This window comes from Papio anubis, chromosome 15 (genome assembly GCF_008728515.1).
Source record: "Papio anubis isolate 15944 chromosome 15, Panubis1.0, whole genome shotgun sequence".
NCBI lineage: Eukaryota > Metazoa > Chordata > Mammalia > Primates > Cercopithecidae > Papio > Papio anubis.
In genome coordinates this window covers 9,312,932-9,334,110 of record NC_044990.1, presented here as the reverse complement: position 1 = coordinate 9,334,110, position 21,179 = coordinate 9,312,932, and positions in this window count along the sequence as shown.

The following is a 21,179-nucleotide window of genomic DNA, read 5'->3' as shown; positions in this document are numbered from 1 at the left end:
GCCTCCCGGGTTCACGCCATTCTCTTGCCTCAGCCTCCCGAGTAGCTGGGACTACAGGCGCCCGCCACTACGCCTGGCTAATTTTTTTGTATTTTTTTTAGTAGGGATGGGGTTTCACTGTGTTAGCCAGGATGGTCTCAATCTCCTGACCTCGTGATCCGCCCTCCTTAGCTTCCCAAAGTGCTGGGATTACAGGCGTGAGCCACCGCGCCTGGCCAGCCATTTTTAATTTAAGAGACAGGGTCTCACTTTGTTACCCAGGCTGGAGTGCAGTACCCTTACTGCAGCCTTGAACTACTGGGCTCAAGCCATCCTCCCACCTCAGCCTCTCAGGTAGCTGGGGCTACAGGTGTGCATCCCCATGCCCAGCTAACTGAGCCACCACCATGCCACCGCATGCCAGTTGTGACAAAGTGAGACCCTGTCTCTAAAAAATAATTAAATAAAATGTTTTAAAAAAGGATTTACTCTGGTGTTCTGAGTCCTTACTTCATGGACGCTTTCCACTATGCAGCCTGCCACTGATTTCACATAAAGACAAACAAAACCAAAAGAGACCCTTTGCTAAATTATCCCAAGTCTTACAGTCAGGAAAGACTGGAAAATGTTTTCTGTACAGACAGAGGAAACTGACCGAATGATTTCACCAGATCATCATGCACATTGGGAGTTCCAAAGCCCCACCTCACCAGTGTGATCTGCCCACTTCAGCCTCCCAAAGTGCTGAGATTACAGGCATGAGCCACCATGCCTGGCCGCGTGTATATATCTTAATTTTTTTTAACCCTGTGCATGCATCATTTTAAAAACTTCTTTAAAAACCTGCCCTCTTAAATCCTAGCACAGGGTCCACCTGGTTCCAACTCGTAAAGACCCCATAAGACCCTAGGTTAGCCAGGAACACTGGGGGACCCCTTTGTCTCCATTGGCCACACCTGGGCCTGCCTCTACCAAAGGATAAGAGACCAGTTAAGCTTTCCGTGTTGGAGAAAGGCAAGTCCCGTCCCTATGGCTGCATAGGAGGAGCTCAGTGTGTCCTTAGGGCCGGGGCATCTGTGGCCTGGGCCTTATACCTTGGGGAATCTCTGTCCTGTGGGGTCTAGACGCTCAAAGTGGCAGCTGAGAGGTGGGAAGGAGGAGGCGAGGAGGGTCACTGGCAGTCCCAGTTACAAAATTCGGGTATCAGATGCCCCCCGCCAGCCTAGGATATGCACGTCACCCAGGCCTGGCTCTTCCTGCAGTCGGCCCAGGTCCGGGAGGCTGCTTGTCAGTAACTTTATTTTCACCTTTTAGGATGCTGTCCCTGGCCATTTTAACCTAATGGATCAGGATAAACAAGTTAGGGAAGCAGACAGAAGAGCACATAGGAGCATTTCCTTGCAGGCTGGAGCATCACGATTCCCCAGGGGATAAGAAAAGGGCTTCTCTTCTTGCTCATAGGAAAAGACATTTTACTAGGAGAGATGCTGTCTGGTGTTCTGCACCTGCAAACACTGGGCCATGGAGAAAGGAGGCCGGGAGAGGAAGGTGGAGAGGTTTCTGCAGGAAGTTGGGCCTTCGGGCCACTCGCTGATAGATCTGGTTGCAGGGAGGGATATTTAAAATGTTTAACAGGCGGGCCTGACCCAGCAGACCTGTCACCGCAGGGCCTCCAGAGTCAGCTCCCGGAGGCCCCCTGCTGGGCCATATCTGCCCCCGTTTGGTTGGAGGACAGTGGGAGGTGTGGGGGCTCTGGGGGCGGGGCCAGGGCCTGGGCTGCTTACCACCTAGTGTGGAAGCATTTCTATGTGAGAACAAGGTGTGGCTGCAACCCTTCCCAGCAGCTGAACTTCAGCCCTGGTGGGGTTAGCAGCTGATGGTCCTGCTGGCCTCTCAGGGTGCCTGGCAAATCATGCCAGCCTCGTGCAGATCCCCGGCAGAATTGCAGACAAAAGACTTGTTTGCAGAATTGCAAAATTCTCCCATCCAGAGCCAGGCCGTGCACAAATGTCCCAGTGTACGGTGGGGTGGCCTCTTCTCCTGCAGTAACTCATGTGCAGTTCTGACAGGAGAAGCAAGCAGTTCTTGCTTTATCAGGAGGAATCTTCCTCTCCCTTTATCACCCTCTGGTTCCAGGATACCGTGTACATTTCCGCCCCCACCGCCGCGCAGCTGGAACACACTGTCAGAATGAATGCCTCATTGCATCAGGAATCCAGAGCTCTTCGTCTATAAAACAGGAGGGGTGGGCTTCCAGAACCACTAACAGATGTCTAAGTGAAAAAAAACTCCACACCTGCCCAACCGCCAGCTTCCTTTCTCATTCTTGAGGGCTCCCAGTAACAAGACATTAGAAAAATGTGTTGCGCGAGCTGCGGTTACCACTGTCCCTGAAACCCAGCTATCTAATCTCCTGGGAGTGAGAATTCAGACAGCGAATTGTCTAAGATGGGAGGTAAGAGGTGCCATGGGAGGCCAGGTACATGTTGCCCAGGAGGCCTGGTCGCCCAGGACGCTCGCTTCTGCAAACCCAACTGGGGATGACAGCATGGGCTGGCTAAGGCTGGTCTTGACAGAGAAACCCATGAAAATTCCTGCTGGTTGTCTCAGTCTGAAGACCTCTGTTCTGATGACGCTTGAAATAGCAAAGCTTCATTTCATGATTTTTATGTTTATACGTATTATTTTTTGCACTTTATTTTTCCTTTTTGAGACAGAATCTCCCTCTCTCTCCCAGGTTGGAGTGCAGTGGTGCGATCTCTGCTCACTGCAACCTCCGCTTCCCAGGTTCAAGCAATTCTTGTGCCTCAGCCTCCTGAGTAGCTGGGGTTACAGGCGCACACCTGTTTTTTTTTTTGTTTTTTTTTTTTTTTGTATTTTTAGTAGAGAGAGGTTTCACCATGTTTGCCAGGCTGGTCTGGAACTCCTGGCCTCAAGTAATCTGCCCTCCTCAGCCTCCCAAAATGCTGGGATTACAGGCATGAGCCACCGTGCCAGGCCTATTTCCATATATTATTTTTACTGCTAATCCATATATATAGTTTTAAAATTCTGATATTTACAAACTTTAGTGAAAATTCATAGCCTTGTAGCCTCCTGCCCCACCCATTCTTGCCTTCAGGTACTGCTGTCCAGAGTCAGCCACTGTCTGTGACTCCTGGTATTTGCAGCAATCATTCCAAATGATGTGCTTATAGAGTTATATCTTTCTAAACTTTAGAAATGATCTCCTGACTTACTGGAAGATGAAGAGGTAGCTTTTTCCTCTTCCCCCCAGGACATGCTTCTTTCTCACTAAGGAACAGAGTTCCTGTATTTCTTCCTATTTTAGACGCATGCCTTTGATTATAAGGTTTGCCATTATTTTATGAGGCACTACAAAAAGAAGAGAAGTGCAAATAAAGTAACTATGATGCAAGTAAACTATCATGCAACACTTTCTTATCACATTGACTAAAAAATGTGTTCTGATTTCCAAAATGTTAAAATGAGGGGGAAAATGTGCATTTTAGAATATTATGAATTACAGGACAGCACATCTTCTGATAAAATCCCTGGTCAGTATTTGTATTATTTTGCTTATGTAAATATTGTCTGCAGTGTACTGCGTTTACATTTCTGCTTATGTATATCTTTTCCCCTCGGGAGTTAATAATTGCCTTGTCTTTTTTAGTTCATAGGGGTTTTTTTTTTTTTTTTTTTTTTTTTTGGGCATTTATGAGTAATTCATTCCCAAGCTCTCCTCAATGTGGTGAACACACTAGTAATCTTGCCATTGCATTTCTCTTCCTGTGCGGACATCCTCTGGGAACTATCCTTCTGCTTCAAACTCAGGCTGGTTTCTCCTCAGGTCTACTGTAGTTACCAGCTCAGATTTCAGCATCCTCCTGGAAATAATTTTTCCTTCTCTCCTGTGTTGGATTCCCTGTTTCCTAGAGCTTGTATCTTTTTCTTGGTTAATTCTTTGTTTTGTTGGAGCACATCCTCTAGTAGCTTCCTGAGGAAGGGTTCATGGCAGCTAAATATTTGGAGACCTTGTAAATGTCCCTTGTACTTGTCTGGGCATAGAACTCAACTTCAGGAATATTTTTGCTTCATGTTAGAGGCTTTCTTCAAATGTCTGGTGATTTACTGTTGACACTCAAGTGACGTGTGCATGAGTGAAGCTTGTCAACCAGTGGGCTCATTGTCAGGTGATTCAATGGAGACCTGGATGTTTCATTAAGGAACCCACTAGGTCATTCTCTGTAAGTCTTTTTTCTCTGACTGGTCAGCTTCCCTAATGATGAATCCTTGAATCTTCTGCCCATGGGGTAGAACCCTTATTGCCAGCATTCTGGGATCTAAGAGGGGTAAGGAGGCTGTGGTGTCCTAGAATCCAGAGTGCAACTGGGTGCAGTGGCTCACTCAGGAGTCCCAGCCACTTGGGAGGCTGAGGCAGGAGGTCTGCTTGAGACCAGGGGTTCAAGACCAGCCTGGGCAACATAGACCCTGTCTCTACAAAATACAAAATTAACTGGGCATGTTGGCATGTTCCCATGGTCCCAGCTACTCAGGAATTTGAGGCTGTAGGGAGCCATGATCATGCCATTGGACTTTAGCCTGGGTGACAGCAAGACAAAACAACAAAGACGATAAAGGACAGAGTGTCTTCTAATTCTGTTTCTATGGTGTGTCACACGCCGGGTCTCGATTGTGCCTGGTGTCCTTGAGTCCAGTCCCTCTCAGATTCAACCTTTCCTCCCGAGGCTGGGCAGGGACAGTGGTGTGACAGTGCAGCTGTGCATAGGTGTACATAGGGATGGAAATAAATGTGGAGTCTTATAGCTCCATGTACACATTCTCAACACATTTGTTTTCAGCACACCTGTGCCCATGTTCTGCACAGAGGGAACCAATTTCTGCTTTTTCTAAGATTCTGTGGTGTAGCTGATTTTCTTCTTACAGATTTCCCTCCCTTTGAGCTTAGGTTGCAGCTTTATCTTCTCTGCTAAATTAGTTGCTTCTCATTCATCTGCTTTTTTTTTTTTTTTTTTTTCTGATTTCCATAACATTGTTAACATTTTTATCTGCTGTTGTCTCTGTTCCTATTCTCTCTTTATACTTATGGGTCCAGGCAGTGGTGTGCTGGTAAGTGCCTGACAAAACAGCTCTTGCGGGGAAGGGAGGAACCCTGAGTGGTAGCAGTCCAATTTCTATGGTGTAAATATTCCTAATGTGGCTAATTTCAAGGCACCAAAAGGACATCCCTGAACATGCAGTTGGAAAGAAAAGCAAAGTAGCACACCATTATCCAGATGGTTTCTGGCTTAAAATGGTTCCACTTAACGATTTTTTGACTTTACGATGGTGTGAAAGTGATACACATTCAGTAGAAACAGTACTTCAGTACAGTATTCAGGAAATCACATGAGATATTCAACACTTTATTGTAAAATAAACTGTATGTTAGATGACTTTGCCCAACTGTAGGGTAATGTAAGTATTCTGAGCTCGTTTAAGGTAGGTTAGGCTAAGCTCTGATGTTCAGTAGGTTAGGTATATTAAATGACTTTCTGGTTTATGATTTCTCTCTCTCTCTCTCTCTCTCTCTCTCTCTCTTTCTTTCTTTTTTGAGATGGAGTCTTGCTCTGTCACTCAGGTTGGAGTGCAGTGGCACAATCTTGGCTCAAATGCAACCTCTGCCTCCTGAGTTCAAGCAATTCTGTCTCAGCCTCCTGAGTAGCTGGGACTACAGGCACCTGCCACCATACCCAGATAATTTTTGTATTTTTAGTAGAGACGGGGTTTCACCATAGTGGTCAGGCTGGTCTTGAACTCCTGACCTCAGGTGATCCACCCGCCTCAGCCTCTCAAGGTGCTGGGATTACAGGTGTAAGCCACTGTGCCTGGCCTGGTTTATGATATTTTCAACTTAAAATGGGCTTATCATAAGTCAAGAAGCATCTGTGTAATATTTCCACTATACACATACAATAGACATGAGCAATAGAGAAAAGTAACTTCAAGAGAGTATGTAATTATAAAAATATTATGAAGTGACAAGTATTGAGATTTTGTTAGCTTTATTTATTTATTTATTGAGATGGAGTTTCTCTCTGTCGTCCAGGCTGGAATGCAGTGGTGCAATCTTGGCTCACTGCAACCTCTGCCTCCCAGTTGAAGCGATCCTCGTGCCTCAGCTTCCTGAGTAGCTGAGATTACAGGCACCTGCTGCCATGCCTGGCTAATTTTTATATTTTTAGTAGAGACAGGATTTCACTGTGTTGACCAGGCTGGTCTCAAACTCCTGACCTCAGGTGATCCGCCTGTCTTGGCCTCCCATAATGCTGGGATTACAGGCGTGAGCCACCCCGCCTGGCCTTTATTAACTTTATTTTTAACATAAATTGTAAGCCTATATAGTTTAGTTTTTTAAATAGCTATATGCCACAACCAGCTGGCAAAATTCTCGACAATTTAACAATCAGTTCTCAAAAGTCAGTGTCAGCTGGCGCTAACGCACCACCGGGCTTATGCCTTTGTAATGGTTTTCTTATCTTTTTAGTATATTAATCAATTGTTTTTAAGTTTATTTCTCTATAGCATACTGTTACCTCTCCTCACATATTGTTAACACATTGGTAATACATCCGAAATTCACATTGTCTAATTGTAGTTCTCAAACTGTGGTGAAGAAAAGATGACACCTCTGGAATGAGATGATGCTTGACATGAGGGATAAATAAAAAGGTTAAAATAAAATGAGGTGAAGAGAGGTCATCAGTATCCACAGGTGGTCAAGGAAAAGTGGTGTCAACACAATCGGGCAGGAGGAGATTGATACAGTTACTGCCTTGTCCCAGCAACACAACTGCTAGCAATATAGTCGCTAGAACAAGGTAGTAACAGTAACCAACCGTTCAGTTCCCATTTAATCTCAGCTTTTTGTGTTTTTTGGGATTTCTTTTGAGATGGAGTTTCACTCTGTTGCCCAGGCTGGGCACGATCTTGGCTCACTGCAACCTCCACCTCCTGGGTTCAAACGATTCTCCCGTCTCAGCCTCCCAAGTAGCTGGGATTAAAGTCTCCTGACACCACACTGGGCTAGTTTTTGTATTTTTAATAGAGAAGGGGTTTCACCATGTTGGCCAGGCTGGTCTCAAACCCCTGACCTCAGGTAATCCACCCACCTCAGCTTCCCAAAGTGATAGGATTATAGGTGTGACCCACTGTGCCTGGATAATCTCAGTTTTTAAGAAGATACCATTTCATGTATCTGTGTTTCTTAGCAATTCTCTGAAGTGGTTCCAAGCAACATCTTACTCTAAACATATAGGACCATGAAGTGTCTGTATAATAAGACCAAGCGCCTACATAGAGCCCTTCATGAGATGAGCTCAAAGCATTTTACCAACAGTGCCTCATTAAGTCTTACTGAACCTCAATGTGGGAATTGAGGGGGAACATCATTATTTCTGTTTTACTGATGGATAAAGCAGAGGCCTTAAAGCAAACCAACACTAGCTGAGACCAACTTGTTTATCTGCAAATCCAACGTTCCAATGTTCTATCTTTTCATGACAACACGATCTTGAACACCAAGTTATATTTTCTGCCTCTATATAGCTACATGGAGGGTACAGTTTTATCTGAAATATCAATGAATTCTTTGAAGTCCTGAATTGTATAATTCTGGTTTTTACCTTTGTTGACCCCCTCACACCTTCTTGCACAGGTGATTTGATAGCATCTTATGGAATTAATACCAAAGACCTACCTAGTTAGTTTTCATTGCAATTAAAGTGTTTAAAAATAATTGCGTGGCCAGGCATGGTGGCTCATGCCTGTAATCCCAGCACTTTGGGCGGCTGAAGTGGGTGGATCACCTGAGGTCAGGAGTTCGAAACCAGCCTGGCCAACATGGCAAAACCCTGTCTCTACGAAAAATACAAAAATTAGCTGGGTGTGGTGGCAGGCACCTGTAATCCCAGCTACTCAGGAGACTGAGGCATGAGAATCACTTGAACACAGGAGGTAGAGGTTACAGTGAGCTGAGATCATAGTACTGCACTGCAGCCTGGGTAACAGAGTGAGACTCCATCTCAAAATAATAATAATAATAATAAATAAGCAAATAAATACGTGCAATTACACAAACCACAATTACTTTTGTACCAACCTAATACATTATCCAACATAACTCCAGTCTGGCCGTAGAAATAGGGGAGTGTTGAAAACAGAAAGCTGCACCACTCGGGTACAAAGGAGAAGATCAGGGACTATAGTTTGGTCTCCATGTTGAGCAGATAACAAAGCATTAATAATTGCCCAAATAGACAATGGACATTTTGAGCATTTATTATGTGCAAGATATGAAATTGAGTATTTTATACATATTGGCACATTTAAATGATTTAAATTGGCACATTTAAATGACAATTTCTGGTTGGTATTAGTATTATCCCTGTTTTTCAGATAAAAAAAGTAAAGCTTAGAGGGTCTAAATAAGTTTCACGAAGACACAGCTAGTGAGTGGTTTGAACCAAAGGCTGTCCAGCTCTAGGTCCATGTGCTTGTAGAGGCTATTGTCTTGCCTTTCTGCTCCATCTTTTAGTAACACAGCTGGCCTCTTGGCTATGGGAATTAGTGTAGGGATGGACCTGGCACCCAGCAGAGTCCTAAGGCGGGGCTCTCCTAGCTGGACCTAGCAGAAGAACCCTTTCTTCCTTGGTGACAGAGCCATTCAACTGTTTCCCCAGTGAGATGGACTGCCACGTCTACTGCTCTGTGAGGAAAGCCCTGTGTAGGAGGAGAGATTGAAATCCACATGCAAAGAGAAACGCAGAGATTATGATGGGGAGGCTGGGTGCGGTGGTTCACGCCTGTAATCTCAGCACTTTTGGAGGCGGAGGCAGGCGGATCACTTGAGGCCAGGAGTTTGAGAACAGCCTGGCCAACACGGTGAAACCCTGTCTCTACAAAAATACAAAAAAATTAGCCAGGTGTGGTGGTGCATGCCTGTAATCCCAGCTACTCAGGAGGCTGAGGCATGAGAATCACTTGAACCCAGGAGGCAGAGGCTGCAGTGAGCTGAGATCGTGCCACTGCACTCCAGCCTGGGGGACAGAGTGAGACTGTGTCTCGAAAAAAAAAAAAAAAATGATGGGGTGATGGGGAGAAGAATTCTGATGGCATTCAAATCCTTGACTTCAATCCCTGACCCTGTTATCTAAACTAGCCTGAGTTCAGCTTTTGCCACTAGGCTACTGGGAGTGTCCTGAGTAATACAGGGTTTACATACCACACTATCCAGCTGCCACCTGTACCAAGTTGACCAGGATAGGGGAGTTTGCCACTGGGTCCCTTGGACTTACCCCAGTGTGTGTCAAATCTTTAAGCAGCTAAACTTTCCCCACAATACAACCCTTCTTCCACTTTTTTTTTTTTTTTTTTTTTTGAGTTGGGGGTCTTGCTCTGTCACCCAGGCTGGAATGCAGCAGCACAATCATAGCCCACTGCAGCCTTGAACTCCTGGGCTCACATGATCCTCCCACTTCAGCCTCCTGAGTAGCTGGAACAACAGGTGCACACCACCATGCCGCACCCCTTCTTCCACTTCGAAATACATTCTGTATCGCACCCATAAGATTCTTCTCCATCTCTTGTTACTTGGTCCAAGCCTCCTAATGCAAATACAGCACAGTATGTAGTAACAATGTGGACATCTTAGTGTTGGCAGGCATTACTTTATATTCTGACCTCAAGAGGCAGGACAGCAGTCATGGAACTAACAATATGAACAATACGATTACATTCCTAACTTCAGCTGGGGGTCCCCAAACTGTGTGATTTCACAGGCCAGATTATTATGACTTTTTTGGATGCGATGAGGGTGGGGAGAATATCATAGAGCTGCCAACTTTTTATTTTGTCAAACAGGGCTAGTAGACTTACATTTATCCTTCCCCAACTCTTCATTCATTTACTTAACAGGTCTAGAGAATACTCTTCTGTCATCCCTGAGGTTAAGCAACCTTACTAAGTCATTGGAAGAATATAAAAGGTCACATGAATTCTTCCACTCCACTTCACCCGATACCTTTGGTTACTGTCTTAGTCCATTTGTGTTGCTGTAAAGAAATATGTGAGGCTGGGTAATTTATGAGGAAAAGAGATTTATTTGGCTCACAGTTCTGCAGGCTGTACAAGAAGCATGGCACCAGCATCTGCCTCTGGGGAGGGCTTCAAGCCGCTCCTACTCATGGCAAGAGGCAAAGGGAAGCTGGTATGTAGAGATCACGGGGTGAGAGAGAGAGCAAGAGAGAGGGGAGAGGTACTGGGCTTTTTGTTTAACAACCAGCCCCTCTGGGAACTAAGAAAATGAGATCTCACTCATTACCAAGAAGTCAGCATCAAGCCATTCATAAGGGGTCTGCCTCCATGGCCCAAAATACTTCCTATTAAGCCCCACCTCCTAACATCACCACATTGGGAATCAAATTTCAATATGAGATTTACTGGGGTCAAATAAATCATATCCAAACTATGGCAATTGCCTTCCAAAATTTAGAGGCAAGTATATGGAGACTGTCAGTTGACCTTGCTGGTAATAATTTTTTAGTTAGCTGGAAGCTAGAAAGGGCAAAAAGAGGTGAAGAGGAAGCTGTGGCCATGGAGGTTAATGTGGTCTGGGCTTGGGGTAGGTGTGGTGAGTGGAGGTTGACAACAGGTACAGCTTGTACTGCAAGGGCTGGGTAGCGCAGGAGCTTAGGGAGGTGGGAGGGCCTGCAGAGCCCAGTTCCTATGCTGGGTGTTCTCTGATGAGCTCTGGAATGAAGTAGGCATGGGCAGTCGTTATGGCTTTAAATCCGTCGATGTTAGGCCTTGAGGGACTGTGATTTCTCCCCACATCACTTCCCCTTAACCAAGCAGTAAACTACATTTGGCTAAAATTGTGCCTTTAGGACAATAGCCAGAGCACGACTGAGAGCAAATCTATGACAGCCACGCTAACACTGCACATAGGACCAGACACAGAGAAAAAGTCTTGGTGTGCCCAGTATCTGCATCTAAGCAAAGTAAGTTTATCAGAATCTCCTTGAAACTGCTGCCAAGGAAATCTGAAAGTTTCTAGTAAGCAAAGCACAATGAAATGGAAATTAATTGTACAGTATACATTACCTCTAGTTTAAGTGCAATTGATAAGCTCTTTACTTACTGTGCCACCTGTTTTATTTTAATGAAAGGAAAAATTAGCTATTAGAGCTTTTGTGGATTCATTTGCAATCATGGTCTCTCAATTGTGTTTCTTTGAGATGGCTTTAGGTTCCTGAGTCCCCAGGTCTCTGGCTGAGGTAGTGGTAGTGGGCTGTGTCCGTGAGGCAGGCCTTTGATTGGGGAATGTGGTCAGTGACCTTCAAGATGGCCTGTGATGGTCCCCACCTCCGGGTGTTCATGGTGTAGTCCCCTCCCACATTGTGGCAGGGTTGATCTATGTGACCAATAGGACACAGCAGAACCCAGTAGAGTTTATTTTTAAGATTAGCTCTCAGGCTCTCCCCCTGTCTCTCCCCCCATCTCTCCCCCCATCTATCAGATCACTAATTCTCAAGCCAGCTGTTATGTCCAAAGGACACGCAGACAGTCTGTGGAGAGGCCATGGGGACTCTAGCCAACAGCCAGTGAGGGCCTGAAGCCATGAACACTGTGAGCACTCTTGGCAGTGGCTCCTCCAGCCCCAGTCAAGCCTTCGGGTGACTGCAGCCCTGACTTGACTGCAACCTTGTGAGAGCCCCTGAGTCAGCACCACCTTGCTAGTTTCCAGCTCCTCAGATGCTGAGGGATCACACATGTTTGCCGTGGCAAAAACTACTGTGTTTGGGGGTAATTGGTTACATGGCAGTAGAAAACCTAATACAGAGAGTACAGTGCCCATTACCTCTAGTTCAATGTGCGATTGATAAGCTCTTTACTTACTGTACCACCTGTTTTATTTTAATGAAAGGAAAAATAAGCTATTAGAGCTTCTGTGGATTCATTCTGTGGATTCAGAGGGAAGATAGTATCTTCCTGACTCTTTCAAGAGGAGGCCCTCATTACTTCTGCTGGGAGAACTGTCCATGTCCCTGATTAGAGTGGTTGGAGCATTCTCACTCCCTTCGCTAGACTAGGGGTACTGGTATTTTGAATTAGACATAGAAAGAATTCTGCCTACATTCATTGCTGCACGCTTGCGACCCTTGTTATTCGGAGGCATGGATCACGAAGCGTACACAGAATCCAGAGGATGATGCAGAGCAGTTCTTCTTGTCCCTGTTCCATGTTGGTGGGGGCAGCAGGAAACATTTTTGTGCCCTTGTAAGCTTTTGAAACTGGCATAAATGAGAAAAAAATAAGCTTTGTTTCTTATAAACACAAAATACCTGTGGTGTAAAAAATAAAAAGGTGAAACCATTCACCACCAATGATTCCACCATCCAGATCCAAATACTGTTAACAATTGGGGCATATCGCTCTCCTATCTAGGTATATATATTTTACACAAATAGATAATATAATAAGTGCTATTGTATCACTTTTTTCATTAAATATATTATGAGCCTGTGTTTATGTGACTAATATATCATGTCATCTGCAATTATAATTTTAAATGGTTGCATGGTATCCATTATACAGATGTGTCATAATTTCTTAAGCCAGTCCCCTTTTGTTGGATGAAATTTGTTTTCATTTTTGCTATTATAAGGATTGCTAAAAAGAATATGCTTGTAGCAAATATTTGTACCTACCTTGACTTTCCTTGTTATGATAAATTATTAAAACAGAATGGTTGGACTAAAGCATATATACATTTTATTTATTTTTTGTTTGTTTTGTTTTATTTTTTTGAGACGGAGTCTCTCTCTGTTACCCAGGCTATAGGGCAATGATGTGCTCTCAGCTCCGCCCAGCAACCTCCGCCTCCCGGATTCAAGCGATTCTCCTGCCTCAGCCTCCTGAGTAGCTGGGATTACAGGCGCCCACCATCATGCCTGGCTAATTTTTGTATTTTTAGTAGAGATGGGGTTTTGCCACATTGGTCAGGTTGATCTCTGACTCCCAACCTCAGGTGATACACCTGCCTCGGCCTCCCAAAGTGCTGGGATTACAGGCGTGAGCCACTGCACTCGGCCTAAAGCACATATACATTTTAAATGCATTCCCACATATTACCAAATTGCCTGCCAGAAAGGTTGTACCAGTCTATACTCATTGAAATTTATTAGTGTCTATTTCCTTGTATCCTTGCCAGCACTGAGTAATAATTTTTAAAAAATCTTTCTGGCCTTCTATTTATATGGGAAACAGGGAATTTTCAAGAAGTCTACTTTATATTCAAAAATTGGCAGCAGCTGGCCAGGTGCAATGGCTCACACCTGTAATCCCAGCACTTTGGGAGGCTGAGGCTGGAGGAGCACTTGAGCCCAGAAGTTTGAGTCTAGCCTGGTCAACATAGTGGATCCTTGTCTCTACAAAAAAATACAAAAGTTAGCTGGGTGTGTTGCTGTGCGCCTGTAGTCCTAACTACTCAGGAGGTTGAAGTGGGAGGATCCGCTGAGCCTGGGAGGTTGAGGCTGGAGTGAGCTATGATTGTACCACTGTATTCCAGCCTGAGCAACAGAGCAAGACCCTGTCAGAAAGAAAAGGGAAGGGAAGGGAAGGGAAGGGAAAGGAAAGGAAGGGAAGGGAAGGGAAGGGAAGGGAAGAAAGGAGAGGAGAGGAGGAAAGGAAGGAAGAAATTGGCAGCAGCTTTGAGGGTAAGCAAGCTGTACTATAATCCAGTGCCCAGTCAAGGGTAAGAGAAATGAAGAAATGAATTGACTGTTTCTCCCAGATTATGCTTCGAAGATGACAGGAAGAATGTTGAAAATAATATGTATGTGTTCAGGATGCAAGAAAGATCAAACATAAAATATTCAAATATCTTGGCCCTGTAATTTTACTTCTGACAATTTAGCTTAAATATAAATTCCAGTGAAAGGGAAAAGGGTATATACACCAAACAAAGTTTATTAACAGTACTTTTTTTTTTTCTAAGACCTAGGTGAGAACAAAACATTACTTATATTAGGGAAACACTACAAACACTTAACAGAAAAGAAATAGTTTAAGATACTGGGGTATATCATCTTGAAGGAATATTATACAGTTGTTCAATTAGTAAAGGTTATATAGAAATATACAAATATGTTTATGATATAATGTAATTAGTCATATAAAGGTTATATGGAAACACATACGTTTATAATATAATGTGAAGTATAAAAAGAAATACAATTTTTAGCATTTAAAAATATGTACTAGTTAAATCCACATCAACATGACTGCAAGGAAATATAAAACTGCCAATCGTTGTGAAGACAGTGGCATCCCATCTTTGAAATTTTTTTCTTTTTTTTTTTTTCCTGCATTGATTGCTTTTATTTAGGAAAGACCTGATGTCATATGGAAGCCAAGAAGAAACTGTTTGAGGAGAAACCTATTGTCCAATTTGTAGGGAAAGCAGAGAGACAGAGAGAGAGACAGACAGAGCTTCAACCTGGTTTCAAAACAAAGATGGAAACGTAGAATAACTTAAGTTACCAGCACACTTCATAACAATTAAAAATCATCTCGCTTCTTCCTTCTGCCAGCATAATTTTGGGCTCACAGGTGGATTGACCTGACCCCCAGGAAATGTGTGACAAGGACTCGCCCCTCACCTCCTCAGTTACAGCACACGTTTGGTGTTTGCATGAAGCTAGTGGCTTTCGGTATCATGGTGAAATTTTTCTTTTAGGTCATGATTGCGTAACTACAATGAAAAGTATTGATTTTGGAAAAGGCTCACCTTCCAAAAGAGGTTCACGTCAGCAGGTGAATTAATGTGCTCCAGGGACGGTCATGGAAAATGCTTGGCCACACTGGGTGTGTTCTGTAGCCAGGCGTTGCTGAAGGGTACAGAGAAAGGCGCTGGAGGCAGACAGAGCTGGGCTGGTAGCCAGGCTCCACTTCATACCAGAAGTATGAGCCCGGGCAAGTTATTGAACTTTCTACAGCTTAGTTTACATAGCTGTGAAAATGGATGAATAATGCCTGCTTGTGCTGATGTTAGTGAAGGGACGCCTGCTTGGAGGCGAGTATGCAGTGGGTGCTCAGTGAGTGGTGATGAGATAAAAAGCAATGCTGCTCATTTTCTATATTCCTCTTTTCATGATTATGGAGATTACAATGGAGAGAAGGGAATCCAGCTTAAAAGAAAATGTTTGCAAATCTGTTTCTGGTAAATGGAAATAAGAGCAACTGTAAACCACATGAATCTGTCCAGGACAGAAGCGAGTGAGTGAAGAGAGAATTTCTCAGCTGGGTGGTCATGTGAGCAGCATCTCCACTGCCTCTCTGTTAAGTAATTTATCTGGACATCTTGGTTGATAATGACGTGGCACTAAAAAACTAAAAGGCATCACAAAACTGCAAACCTTCTGCTTGCATTACAGGAATAAAATTGGTCATGAAAAGGTGATGGCCAGAAAAATTTGGTGGGGGGTGGTGGTAGGGGAGTGTGGGGAATAGAAAATCTTACATAATATCTATTCCTGTGTTTTTTTAAAAAATCAGTTTATACAGTCTAATTTTTAAAAACAAAAGCTAGATTTTAGCTCTTTTCTATCCAGTGATTTGAAATCAGCCTGAAGACAGCAAGGTGCATTGAATTTGCTATGACATCAACCAAATTTGTCAATTTCATTTGGATTTCCAGAATGTCCAGTGCTAGGAGACTCATAAGATGGAGAGAAATGGCCTGACTTATAGAAACTGAGTGAGACTCCGGAAACACTTGATGCAGAGACACCTGTGACCTGAAAATGTCTATTTGTGTTTCCTCTGGGAATCCGGGCCAAGAAGACAGGGACAAGCTCCCAACTCTGACTACCCCTTTTATAGGGAAAAAAATCCCATGCCTTCTTTGCAGCAAGTGACAAATCCTTGTCATATCGAGATGGCTTTTCCTCCTCCTCTTCAAACATCTTTTAGCAGCAACGGCAGCTCAAGTAACTGGAGTTATTTCAGCGTTAAAATGCAGGCTTTGTAGACCTCTTAGGCAGACAGAGGCAATTTCAAAGGAAACTTCTTTGGCTGGGTACTCAGTGTTACACAGGGATTTGGGGAGTTAATATTCACTGTTTCTGTTGTTGGAGAAAAGGAAAGCAGAACTGCTCTTTTTCATTACTCTCCCCAACGTGCGTCTGTTTCCATTCGTATCTTGGAATTAGGAAGATCGAGGAGACTTGAGCGGTGACCCACCTAGCCTCTCGACGCACGCTGGGCTCACCTTAAAACCCCCCAAACAGATGGCAGTTGATCATGGTTTTAAATATCCCAGCATAGACTTTCTGCAGCCTCCCTTGTTAGCCACTATCAGCGCTTAACACTCTGTCATCTGAGTAACTCCTTAAAAATGATACCAACGGTAGTAGAAATTTAAAAGGAACCTCCCAAAAAAAAAAAAAAAAACATGCAGAAGCTTACCACCCCAGTAAATCACCCGCAACAATGTTGCAACAGTTTAAATTTACTGCAGAGAGAGCTGAAGTTTAGGAGACACCGCTTTATAATATTTTCGAGAGATAGTTATGAGTGCAAATGAGTCCTGTTCCTTTTGCAGCAGGGCCTGCTCCACTGAGTCATCCTGCCTTCAGAAGCTTCCAGTTAAGCAGCAGGCCCTGGCCATAGGCTCCCCGTGTCCCCAGCCTCCAGAGGAGAGGCTCCCACACGATGTTCTCATCGCCCTTAGCTCCACTCCAGAAGGGGCCTGCAGTTCTGCAGCTTATCAGGGGTCTACTGGGAAGTGAGGTGTCACTGTCCCTTTCTGGTAGCCCCTGCACTGTCTGTGAGTGGCTCTCCTGGACGAAGAGTTTGCAAAGTATGGCCAGTGGCCAGGACTGGCCTGCTGCCTGTTTTTGTTTAACCCGTGAGCTAAGAATAGTTTTTTACCTATTTTAAGTAGTTGAAAAAAAATCAAGAGAAGAATACTATTTCGTGATATGTGAAAAATCACATGAAATTCAAATGTAAGTGTCCATAAATAAAGTCGTACTGGAAGACAGCCGCGCTCATTTATTTCTGTCTCATTTGCTACTGTCTGCGGTTGCCTTCACGCTACAATGGCAGAACTGAGTAGTTGTGGCGGGCCCTGTATGACAGCAAATCCTAAAGTAGTTGCCATCTGGCCCTTCACAGAAAAAGTTTGTTGACCCTGGCTTTCGAGCGTCTCATCACTTTGGGATCCCTCTCTTTACCTTCCCCAGAGTGAGGGAGGCAGTAACGTTCCTCATGAGTGCTTAGTCCTCACTCCCAAGGCAATAAACCCCCCCAAACCCCTCTCTTTCTGCAGTCTTCTTGTTGGCTTGATAGTGGTAGGGCTGGTTCAGCCAAGGTCACAGTTGGAGGGTGGGAAGGGGGTACAGCTTAGGACGAAGGGGGTGTCTGCTCTAGTCCTGTTTGCAGCAATCTTTAGAATGCAAAATAATTAAGAAGAAAATGCTGTTTTTTGGCTGTGGGATGCAATTCGAATTCTGGAAAATTAGAATCAACAGAACGTGGGATGTGGGAGTCCAGGACGACTCCTCTGTTTTGGCCGTGCTTGGTGCCATGTGTGGAGGTGGGAGAGATGGGAGAAGGAAGAGGTTTGGGTAGGGGGTGGGAAGAATCAAGATTCTGCTTTGGATGGACCACCTTTGTGGTTCATTGAGAGGACAGCTAGACAACTGGCCACTTGAAGATGGGATGGAAGGCTGAGTCTGCAAGGCGTCGCAGATGAATGGTATGGAAAGCTGTGGTAGTGGATGAGATCATATGAGCAGTGGGTGCAGATGGAAACGAGAAGCCATCTAAGGACTTGTAATGGGTTCCTCAACACTCGGAAGTTGGGTAGAGGAAGAAGACCACATGAGGGCAGTATCCTGAATGTTCCACTCACTGCTATATCCCTAGCACTGGATATGGTGCTTGGCACACACTGCACGCTCAATAAATTATTTGTTGCCCATATAAGTAAACTTGAATTCCAATGGACTAGCGTCTTCCACTCTGAACATATTCAACAACAGCAACATCGCACTTACCTATCTTCCCTTCCCTGATCTCTTTCTCATTCTGTCTCTCCTTCCCTTTTCCTCTGCCTTCTTGTTGCCTTCTCTGATATGGGTTAAACTCATCAGGGGTGCCTAGGCACCCAGTTATTCTTGAGCATTCCTTATCTGGCTACAACTCTGGGTGACACTGGTTACTAGTTTAGTGAACAAGCCAACATATATTCTTCTTTTTGTTTACATAGTTTTTTTTTTTTTTTTTTTTAATGTTAAACTTGTTCCTATTGCCCCTCACTCTTTATGAACTGTCAGTTAATGCTATTTTTGGCTCTATTCCTACCTTAGACAAATGCCTCACAACTTGGTGTCATCTGACCTTAATTAGGAGGTTCTTGGTTATGACATTGTTGGGGTAAAAAGAGAGATGTTCAGTATGGGCTCCTCTCTGACATGAGTAAGGTCATGCAGGATGTCCCCAGGTGGAGGCTGAGTCATGGATAGGCTGCCTTTTGGGTGATATTATTCAACTCTTGGTGCCTGCACTTAGGACAGAAGAGAGTCTCACTTATTTCCTTCTATCTAGTTGATGAAAAGTCATTTGTGATGGAATCTAAGGTCAGATTTCAACACAGAGAGATTACATCTCTTGCTCATTCCTTATCTACATGGGCTATCTATCATCAAAGAAAATTAAATTGGTCTGCCAAGATTTGATCTACACATACCATTAAGATGAGTGCAAATCGATTGCTTGTTGTTGCTCGAGTCACTCTTGGCACAGAAGAGAAGTGGACTTCTATCATGGCCTGCTTGGGAGTTGCGTGGGGTGAGGCGAGGGACATTAGAGAGACTTGACAAGGCTGGAGGCCATCTTCAGCACCAGGCATTATGCCAGGCACTTGACAAGGATTTTCTCAACTAATGTTCACAAACGCCCAGCGAGGTTGGCATGATTCCATCTGCTTTCCAGTTAAGGAAACTGAGGCTGAGAAGGCAGAGTGTCATGTTTCAGGTCAGACACCGGTAAGTGGCAGAGGCAGAACTGGAACTTCACATCCTTCACGCTGAGTCCAGCAGTTATACATGTGTGGGATTCCAAACAGTATCACATTGCAGGGAAGACCATCTTTAAGCTCCTAAGGCTTCAAACATCACCAGGATACAGATCACTTCCAAATGTTTAGCTCTGCCCTCTAAAATCCAGCCCACATCTCCAACTGCCTTCTGGAAATTTCTACTAGGACATCCTTCTAAAGGCTAGAGCACAAGGTAGAAATTCAAATAACCATCTTCCCTTCAAAACCCAGGCCTCCACCCCTCACCATCCTGTTTTTTCATGGTATGTCATTCTGTCAAACTTCTCAAAACCCGAGTTATTCTGAACCTCTCCTCGGAGATTCTATCCCTAAAACATTTCTTATCTCTATCTCTCATCTGCATTTTCACTACCACTACCATTGTGGCCTTTGTCACCTAAGGCTGGGATGACCGAGACAGTGAAATGTATCTTTCACCAGCTGTCACAGTTTAAGTGCTGCTTCATCAGGTCAGAGCCTAAAACTATGGGTCTGAAATTTGTCTGAATATTGGAATCACCTGGAGAGTTTAAGCAGCACTATAAATTCTTTACGAATGATCTCCCCTTTCAGCATTACCAGGGTCATATAAGAGGTGTTTGTATTTGGCAGACCAATGATGTTGTCATAGGTTCTGGGGGTCAGACATAGTATCCAAGCATTAAGGAGACACGGCCCTGGTCATACTCTTGTCTCTTTGGACTGGATGAAGGCATGCAGGCTTGGCTGCCAATAAAAAGAGTCAAGAGGGAGAAACTTAACAACATTGCACGTTCCACTTTTCATTATTCCCCCGAAGGTATCTGCTGTGTTTTCCAGTGACTCAGCAGGTGCTGGTGCCTCGTGAGGCCTCTGACCTTCCCACTAAAGGGCTACACTTCAGACTTGGCAGCTTCTCGCGTTATGTCTTCTGATCAACTTTCTTGGAGCTTTCTTCCAGAAGACAGCTAGTTGGTTGGCAAATCTGGTCAATTATCGCAGATTATAATGGCAAAATTTCTTAATTTGCATTCCATATAACACTAGTACTATAAGGCACTCTACAAAAAGGAGAATTCCATGACCAAATAATCTTAGCAAATCTCTTGGAGAGGCACTTTAGCATGTTAAAGGCTTTGAGAAGATCTGCATTGCAAAGGTTTATTGATTTTAGTTTGTTCCATTATTTTCCAAATGTATTTGACCATGGAACTCCTTTATTTTCAAGCACCATTCTAATAAGCTAAGAGGCCAGTGTCTATGAGACGTGATTTCTGATAGGTTAAAGCATGGGAAAATGGCTGCTGATAATATACATCAGTTGTAACAAACATCCTAATTTCAGAGACATTAAAATGTGAAAGCTTGTGCACCTTAGTCTTAGTTAAAACCAGTGATACAAAGTCGCTTCCCTTGGGACTAGGGTTTTGTGGAACACCTGTGGGGAATTGCTGGGCAAGATGAATCTATTTTAACAGCGATGTTCTGGATATGACCAAACATGGGCAATGTGGTAGAAAGGGCAGGCAGTGGAGGCATTGGAGGGGAGAAGGGATTTCCAGCAGCTGCCACTGCTCTGTGTGCAAGAGGACTGGCCTGGGAAGGAAGGAATGATGTCTTCATTGCCAGCAGCCTGGGCTCTGGTGGGCAGAAGAGTGTGATGACCCCAGTCCCACCCTGAGAAAAAGCCTTCTGGCTTGCCAGGTGAGGGGTATCATGAAACAGAAAAAGGTGCATATATGTTGTCATCAGGTGGCAGGGGAGGGGTGGTGGTGAAGAAGCTGATGGGAAGTGGTGTTGAGCCCCAGCTGTGCCTTATTGTGGTGGTGTGAATTTGAGGCAGTTTATATATATATGTGTGTGTGTGTGTGTATATATATATTTATACGTACACACACGTTCTATATATATACACACACAAATGTTCTATATATATACAAATGTTCTATATATATATATATATATATATTTTTTTTTTTTTTTTGAGACGGAGTCTCACTCTGTTGCCCAGGCCGGAGTGCAGTGGTGCGATCTTGACGCACTGCAGCCTCTG